Here is a 498-nt window from a genome sequence, read left to right on the forward strand (position 1 = left end):
CTTGAACCATCCATTTTTTTGGCCATTTGGGACTCGGCTGCCTTAATTACCATGCCACTGGCTGGCCCCAGAAACTTCGTGTTTTTTTTTTTTGTGAGAAGTGTATGGGCACGGAAGTTGCTGCTGACCCTCTGAGTGAGGAGTAGAAGGGTTACATAGTCCAAATCAGCGGTGAGAATGGCAAACAAGGTATCGTGATCCATGGCTGTGCCCGTCTGCTACTGGGTAAGGGACCTTCCTGTTATAGACCAAGAGAGAGTGCAAATCTGTTCAGGGTTGTATAGTGGATGCCAATCTGAGTGTTCTCAGTTTGGTTATTGCAAAAAAAAACGAGAGAAGATATTCTAGGGCTGACTGATACTATGATCACGGTGCCTAGCATGCGGGGCCTAAGAGAACTAGCAGAATCCCCAAACTTCCAATCTCTAAAGAAGCCGATGTTCCCCCGTATGTTGTAAGAAAGCCCTTAAATAAACAAGGTAAGAAAACCAGGATCAA

This window comes from Tupaia chinensis, unplaced genomic scaffold, assembly GCF_000334495.1.
Source record: "Tupaia chinensis unplaced genomic scaffold, TupChi_1.0 Scaffold149131_1, whole genome shotgun sequence".
Lineage (NCBI taxonomy): Eukaryota > Metazoa > Chordata > Mammalia > Scandentia > Tupaiidae > Tupaia > Tupaia belangeri.